The sequence below is a fragment of the Trachypithecus francoisi genome, unplaced genomic scaffold, assembly GCF_009764315.1.
Source record: "Trachypithecus francoisi isolate TF-2019V2 unplaced genomic scaffold, Tfra_2.0 Lachesis_group5, whole genome shotgun sequence".
NCBI lineage: Eukaryota > Metazoa > Chordata > Mammalia > Primates > Cercopithecidae > Trachypithecus > Trachypithecus francoisi.
In genome coordinates this window covers 95189385-95196878 of record NW_022681470.1, presented here as the reverse complement: position 1 = coordinate 95196878, position 7494 = coordinate 95189385, and the positions used below count along the sequence as shown (strand labels likewise).

General features: G+C 38.3%; 1 pseudogene across 1 annotated transcript; it reads left to right on the top strand.

Moving 5' to 3' along the window:
• The first annotated feature begins 6427 nt into the window (after nt 1-6427).
• On the top strand, nt 6428-7057 carry LOC117075050 (annotated as a pseudogene). The gene has a single exon (XR_004433820.1). The product of XR_004433820.1 is annotated as a small proline-rich protein 2D-like (transcript).
• The last annotated feature ends 437 nt before the right edge of the window (nt 7058-7494 follow it).

Sequence of the window (7494 nt, the reverse complement as noted above, 5' to 3'; positions counted from 1 at the left end):
GTCATCCTACTACCTCTCGATCTCCAAGGTTTCTGATGAGCATTTGGTCACCTCCTTCTTAAGGATTTCTTAGATATGATGATTCACTTTCCTCTTACTGCTTTCAAGATTCTCTCTTTTGATAATTTGATTATAATGTGTGTCATCATGGGTGCCACTGAATTCATTGAACTTGGAGTCTGTTGCACTTTTTAGAAGTGTAATTTTGCCTTTTACAGAAATCATATAAATGGGCCTACAGCCTTTGAGGCTGACTCTTTTTACATATCTGTTTGCATTTCAAATTCAACCATGTCTTTGTGAGTCTTGACACGTCATTCCATGTTATCACTGCACAGCATTCGATTGCATGGTTGTGATGTACCACGGTTTATTGATTCAATTATTGAAGGACATCTTGGTAGATCACAAATAGTGGATATTATGACTAAAGCTGCTATAAGTATTTGAATGCACATTATTTTTCGTCAAGATATTTTAACATGTACTAGATCAATTTTTGAATGTGCTATTGCGGGATCATATTATAAAATTATGTTTATCTTTTAAGATTGTAAGTTAGTTTGGATTTTTTTGTAGTGTTTATATTTTATTTAACTATTCTCCAACTTACAGTAGAATTTCCAGGTCTCGTCCTATGTTAGAATTCAGACAGTATTTTCTCTCCAAATTTTGTTCACAATTTTGTTTGTGTTTCTTTGTTTTCCTTTTGACTTTTTTTTTGAGGGAGACCACAGTCTATGCACATTCACTGTGTTGAAAAGATTCTTACAAGGAGAAGTGTCTGATTAATTCCATCATTTACCACATAGCCTTCTTAATCTCATTAACACTAAGCATACTGAAGTACTTTATATTACTAATAGCTCTTAAATTTTGCTCTTAAATATTCAGGTCTAACATAAAGTGAAAATAAAAGTAGAATTTATAAGGTTTATACATTTTGGAAAGATTAGTGCTAATGAGGTATTCAGTTTTTTATAAGGATTTAGCTAAAATTTAGGTAATTTGCCAGCAGAAGTTTGTGATATTTAAATAAGCAATATTTTTATTGTCCTAAACAGCTAACCACAGTAACAGTAGACTAAATGGGAGATAACATTATATATTTTTTTCACACAGAATAAACCATTATATATATTTTCACACAGGATAAAAATATCTATACATGTTAATATTTTGCGAATCAACAAATCAACATACTACTATTTATTGTTTTTAGATTTATTTTTTCTTGTACTAACTGAATTGAGAGGAAGCCCATAGAGAGTTCAAATAACATGGACAAATTAAAACATTTTTTTCTATCCTTTGTTCTAAATTTCTGCTTAGGTTAACTCTCATTTTTAATACATAAGAACAAATGTGCAGAACAGCCCATCTTATTATTTCTGCGCACTTCATTCAAATAATATATTTGCATTTGCTTTTTCCTAAAAACTTCTGGCACACACTTAAAATAGGGATGATATAAACAATCTTAAAGAGAAAGTTGATAACTTTCTTAACCATAAACAACTTGAAATCGATGTTTTGCCTCTATCTCTTTGATTAACCATGTGTTTCTTTACTATTTTGAGTACTATCTGTAGCCTGTGCTAAGTACTTTATATGCAGTCTCTGATTTAATTTTTTTTCTCATGACAATTTAGTGGTAGATACTATTGTTATCACTATGTTCTATTATCTTTATTACCTGTCTACCCATCATCCATTACTTCCGGTTTCATCATATTATGGCCAATTTTATGATTTCTATCTGTCGGTGTCTTGGATAGTAGACAAACTCATTCCTGATTGTTTTTTACCCTAGGAAGATCGGCCAATTTTGGTGAACTTTTTTATACATACATATAGCTATTGGGTGTCTGTGGCTTCTGTGTACATACGTCACTGCTATGAGGATGGGGGATATTATTGGGGTTTTCTTCAAGAGAGATTTTAGAAGGGATGTGATCAAATGTAGAGCTATAACAATAAAACAGCTGCTACTTGCATCCAGCCCCACCCTTGATCTCTGACCAAAAATGCTGAAAAGAAAAAAGACCATTATCTCACTAATTGAGCAATGGACAGGCTTGTCTCTTGTCAGCTTTTCAAAGCAGAATTTTAAGATTCCTTCCTCAATAATAGGTAACATTTGGAGAATATTTTGAAAAGTAAAACAAGAAAATAAACATCATCTGTAATTTCACCAGCCATATATTAATAACATTTAATATATTGTTTCATGTTTCCTATCTTTTAATAAATATTGATGAAAATGCTGTCATGCTTTACATATGTTTTTAGTACAATTAGAATATTTTAAATTATATTAAATAATCTTCCAAAACATCCAATTTAATGATCTTCACTATTCTATGATATGTATGTTCTGTAATTTATCGGATTCAGCATGGAAGGACAATGGAGGCTTAGCCTTTCATTCAGAAATAAAAGCAGAAGGCAGATATGTGATATGTGTGGGGAGTTGCAAGATTCTGAACATGGCAAGAATATTTTCTCATAATTTCTGTTTTTTAATTTTTTCTATTTAATTTTAAAATTTTATTTGCCAGTACTATTTTGTTTAGTGGAATGTATAGTATTGAAATGTGAGATAAAATGTTGAATCAAGTATTAGACAAAATTAAAAGTGTTTGCACAAAGTGAATGGACTGCCACGAAATTATGTTATGTGAAAAAAAGAGCAATTCTCAAAAGGTTACGTGATGTATAAGTTCACTCAAATATTCTTAAAATAATGAAATCATGGAGATGGATAAAAGAGTAATATTTACCAGAGGTAAGTATTTGGGAAGGGAGGGGTGGTTATGACTATAAGTGGGGAGCAGAGAAGACTTGTGGAAATGGAATAGTTGTGTATCTTGATTGTAGTAGTAGTTAGCCAGCACTATGTATGTGATGTAAACTTCACAGCATTATAAACATACACAAACACAAATGAGTGAATATATAATTAATAAAATTCAAATATACTGTCTGAATCAGAAAATGTTAAAGTTATTTGTTTTTTCCTGTCATTTTAAGTACTAATAATTCCTACTTAATGATTCCCTAGAAAATTATGGCATAGAAGTAATAGGAATGAACCTAAGGCTATTAGAGTCTTAAAGAACATAAAGCGAACCTCTTTAGACATGTAGATGACAGATAAAGACACATGGTCTGTGGGTGTGAGTGTGTGTGTATTTGTTTGCATGTGTATGTATGTGTGTGAAGTATGCCTCGCTCTATGTCTCAGGGCCTGGATGTCATAATTAGGGGAAGCTGTGACTGGTAGCTGCCTCTCTTCATGTTATGGCTGTTCTTCATGTAGCTGGTCTGTGAGGAACTGTGAGTTTCCAGTTCTCCACCTCAACTTATAAAGTGAGCCTGTCTGAGATGCTGGGAGCACTAGGGCTGCTGCCACTCTGGTGCCTGCACTGCTGCAATAAGCAGCCTGTTTGAGTGGGGTGTTCTCAGAAGGGGAGTCTCAGGGCGTGACCCAAACTGTATTATCTCACACAGTGATCTCATTTGGCAGAGAATTCTCCAATTGTGCATGTTAGAAATCAGACGTTTCTCTAAGGATTTGTGTTGTAGATGCGATGTGAGGCTCTAGGGAGGAGTAGGGGACCTATTGAGAGAAGTCTGTTTACTTCACCCACTGTGCTTGGCATGTGTCATGGTCTATAGGAAGCATTGGGTGAGAACACTATTTGTAAACACCTGGTGTAAAGGTGCTGACATGATAGTTCTATTTCTTTAGCATCTGGCCAGTGGTGATCTTGGCCAAAAGCCCTTCTTCATAGACTGGAGCAATTGCAGATCCGGAAACCTAACATGCTTAACTGAGGCATGTGATGCTGGGTTGATTCAGTGCTCTTGCTCTATCTGGAGGATAGCTGGTGAGTGCTCCAAAGAATTTGGGTCACTCCTCTTCCTGTTTTTCCTTTTCTTCCTCTTCCTTCTTCTTCTCCAATTATAAAACCACATTCTTGGAAAGCTTCCTGATCATTGGCCCAGATGATAAAACTCCAGCAGCATTATTTTAAATGTTTAATATACAATGTTTAGTAAGTCCCATTGATTGCAGGAAGAGTTTAAAAAGATGTGAAAGACATTCACATGAATAACATTTGTATTGAGTGAACAATGATAAAAAGGACAGATGAGAGGTATACATTGGGGTGTGAGTTGATAATCTAGCAAGTTGTGGGGCTGGAGGGCTTTGGGAAAAGACAATGGAAGAACATACAAACAAATAAAAAAATACTGTTTTTCAAACACTAAAACCTGTAGAGAAAGCAAACACATAGGATCACACTTTGTTTATATTTTCCCCTTGATTTCAGACGTCAAGTGCTTTGACCTCTATTGTGGAAAACTTCTAATTATTTACATCACATACTGTGAGTCTATGCATCTTGCTCTCTATAGGATGTTCACAGGGAAATATACAGGCATGGTTCAATACAAATATTTAAAATGAATGCTTGTAACCTTGTTTCCCTTTTCTCCATTTCCTTAAAGTGGTGAATAAGAGTACAGTTTTACAAGTGAAAAGGCTCTAGTACACGTCCTTGATGGCAGCAGTGGCAAACGTACTGGAGAGACTGGATCTCACTCTGGTATCTATCCTGGGACACAAGTGCCTTCTTGAGGGTTGTAGAAGACAACCCTCAAAGAGGAAAGGAATATAGGTAAAATCTGGGGTTCTGTGAGAGAAAGATAGAGGTGGAGCGGAAAATTTCAGGCTTGAACAGGGTCAACAGATGGCACAATGTGGTCAGTGCCTCCAAACCCAGAGGTAAATATGATGCTCCTCTGTTTACAGTTCCAGGGAGGAGAGCTGTGGTCATAAAACTTAGCAAAAAAATCTGGGGCCAGAACTCAGGCCTTTGCTAGGTCTCTCCTTCCTTCTAGCACACTGGCAAATTGTATGAAGAAAGTAGAGGTGGAGATGGGTTCATGTACAACAATATGGCGTTTAGCGAAAGTGGATCAGGGCAGGAAGTTTTATGATTTAGGGACGGTGTAAGAAAGGGAGGAATCATTGCATCCAGTCAGGAAAGAGAGCCCTTGATCACCAGTTAGAGAATCCCCCAAGTCCCTCTTTGCCGTAAGTCACTGAAATTGAGATCTAAGGCAGAGCCTCCATGAGTCAGGAGCACTTAATCCAGTGGAGAGATCCCAGAACAGGATATTTACCAATTTGAGAATCCCTGTCATGCCAGTTATGGATAAATTTGCATTTCAATTGGGACATTGCTGGACCAGCCCAGTTTTAGGTAGTTCCCCTTCCTGCTGGGTGGGGTAGCAGGCCCTATAAAGAGGTTCCCTGCTCTACAACTCCTAAACTCCTGGTACTTGAGCACCGATCTGCTTTGGAGAACCTGGTGAGTCTGCTTCCTTGAGTTCCTCTGTTCTTTGTGCCCTGAAACGTTGAATTTAATCTGAATATGTCAAGTTTGGCAGATCCAAACCTATGATCATAGGTTTGATGGTACTTAGTGAATGGAACTACAGGATTAGACTACATGATACAGTGTTTTATATTGCTTTTTAAAAAAATGCACAGTTATATGTCCATATGAACAGAGAAGTTAATAGGAAAGCCTTTGTTTGAAGAAAGGGATGAAGTATTTTTCTCTTTTCCATATTTTCCTGGTGTCCTTTTCAAAGGTTTGTGTCTTAGCAGGTGTGAGAGCCTGAACTTCTTCCTGAACGGCCCTTACTCTGTGCCCAAGTCAACCCACTGGTGCTTTACAACAGATAATGATGATAGGAATAGCTGTGAGATTGCCCAGGGAGTCTGAACTTGTGACTGCCTTTCCTGAAGATGTTATTTTCATGGAAAAACATGCTTGCTTCTTTATTACAGGGATGTTTTCTTTGGAAAAATTGTATGAGGGAAGGCAGGATTTCCTAGGGCCAATGAAACAACTTGCTAAAGTGGAAAGGAGAAGACAGGAAGTCATGAAAAGGGAGCTAAGAGGCCGGGCGCGGTGGCTCAAGCCTGTAATCCCAGCACTTTGGGAGGCCGAGACAGGCGGATCAGGAGGTCAGGAGATCGAGACCATCCTGGCTAACATGATGAAACCCCGTCTCTACTAAAAAATACAGAAAAAAAAAAAAAAAACTAGCCGGGCGAGGTGGCGGGTGCCTGTAGTCCCAGCTACTTGGGAGGCTGAGGCAGGAGAACGGCGTAAACCCGGGAGGCGGAGCTTGCAGTGAGCTGAGATCCAGCCACTACACTCCAGCCTGGGTGACAGACCGAGACTCCGTCTCAAAAAAAAAAAAAAAAAGAAAGGGAGCTAAGAGTTTAAATACATTTTTGAAGATTGGAGAAATAATATGCCATGGTATTACATAAGCTTTGGCGTCTCTCTCTGGAGGATTCCTTTCCCGTGAACACTGTCGTATCATTTCTTTCAGATTCTGATACTCCAGCAGGATGTCTTATCAACAGCAGCAGTGCAAGCAGCCCTGCCAGCCACCTCCTGTGTGCCCCACGCCAAAGTGCCCAGAGCCATGTCTACCCCCAAGTGCCCTGAGCCCTGCCCACCACCAAAGCGTCCAGAGCCCTGCCCACCTCAGCAGTGCCAGCAGAAATATCCTCCTGTGCCACCTTCCCCACCCTGCCAGCCAAAGTGTCCACCCAAGAACAAGTAACAGCTTCAGGATTCATCAGGACCATGAAAGGATAAGGATATTTGGCTCACCTCGTTCCACAGCTCCACCTGCATCTTCTCATCAAAGCCATCAAGGGATACACAGGGAACTTCTTTCCCCTTAGCCTATGATCTGCCCATGATGACCCCTGATAGCAAAATGTTTCCTTTCTGAGGCTGCCATACTGCCACTATCTAGGTGGAGACTTACAAAGGAAGTCCTCAGCAGTGCTAGTTCCCAGAGCTTTGGAAGAAAGACCAGCAGCTCTGTCCCTGAGAACCATCAGAGAATTCTGTTGATGTTTCCTGTGTCTGTTTGTCCCCTGGGCATGAGCTTCTACCACCTGTGCAGTTGTCACTTTCCTTTCACTCCCTGAATAAAGTATCTATGCATAATATTTGTGAATGGATCTTTTCTTTTCAAATCTGCTTTGTTAGTAATATTATGTAATCATTTGGGTTTATTTCCACCTTTCCCTCAACCACAGTCAATATCTTAAAATTTGGGTCATACCAAAGATTATGTCTGTATTATTTAAATCACTTTTATTTTTCCTTAATTAGTGTTTGATTGATTTGAGGAACACATTGAACTTCTCTGAATGTCAATCTCTTTACCGCAAAGTTAGCAAAATAACATATACTTAACAAACTGGTGTCGGGATAAATCTAATTACTATCTGAAATTTTGTTGGTGCAATGCCTGACACATAATTAGCTGTCTTTTTAGAAGTTTATTGGCAGTTACATATTATCATTGTTTCCACCATTACCACCACCATCACCATCATCATCATCATCATCACTCCCCTTGGCAACCACTACCATTTTTGTT